Genomic DNA, 826 nt, shown 5'->3' with positions numbered 1-826 from the left:
AGGAGGAGGAGGAGGGCAGTGCGGATTCTTTCCCGTCATTCCCTGCAGCAGCAGCAGCAGCAGCAGCCCCCTCCTGTCTGTCTGTCCTCCCGTCGAACTCCTCTCGTCCTCGGCTGAAGTTTGCAGACTCGCTGAGATCTTCTGAGCAGGTAAGCAGCTCCTGTTTGTCTCTGCTGGTCTCTATTGTCGCTGAGCTGTGATTTGAGCGGAGCGACACGGAATACTCCGCAAACGTCCCCCCTCGGAGGAGCCTCGGGTCTGGGGCTGGATAAAGTCCTCTGGTCCGGAGGCCCCGGTCCGGTCTGCAGGAAGGCCCTGATGTCCGCTCTCTGTATCCGGGCCGCGATGCTCCTCAGCCCGCTTAGCAGCCATTAAAGTCGGCAGGAGGATGGAGGAGAATAACGGTGCGCCATGATGCATGGAGGCAGAACCAGGCGTGGCCGTGTGTGTGTGTGTGTGTGTGTGTGCGCGAGCGCGTGTGTGTGTGTGTTTCTGTCTGTGCGTGTGTGTGTTTTGTAGCGGTAGAATGAGCGGGATGTGTCCGGCCTCCAGCTGCTGTCCCCGGCGTTGGGGGGGCTCAGCAGGCCGGATAGACTCTGAGGACCCAGACCTGGTCCCAGCCTCCTTAAACCTCCTGAATAGGTGTTGTTGTGTTTTCTGTTGACCTGAATCTGTGAACACAAATCAAAATATTTTTCTAAAGTTCAGAGAATCCAAACGTTTAAAGATTGATTTGATCAGAAACACTGATAATCAATAACTGATCACTTCCTTTTACTCCTCGTTATCTTTGGTCCTTCTGTAGTTTGATTTATTAAACATAGGG

The 826-nt window shown here is 54.1% G+C and overlaps 1 protein-coding gene across 1 annotated transcript in view; it reads left to right on the top strand.

Annotated features, from left to right (window-relative positions):
* LOC142939527 (spectrin beta chain, non-erythrocytic 1-like) overlaps positions 1-826 on the top strand; it is a 31,165-nt gene continuing 30,339 nt past the window's right edge. Inside the window, 1 exon segment of the mRNA XM_076082704.1 lies at positions 1-149. The gene's annotated coding sequence lies outside the window, so the exon portion shown is untranslated.

Source organism: Anarhichas minor, unplaced genomic scaffold, assembly GCF_050575085.1.
Source record: "Anarhichas minor isolate MPS153535 unplaced genomic scaffold, ASM5057508v1 ptg000100l, whole genome shotgun sequence".
Taxonomy (NCBI): domain Eukaryota; kingdom Metazoa; phylum Chordata; class Actinopteri; order Perciformes; family Anarhichadidae; genus Anarhichas; species Anarhichas minor.
This window is presented reverse-complemented; position numbering and strand designations above follow the sequence as displayed.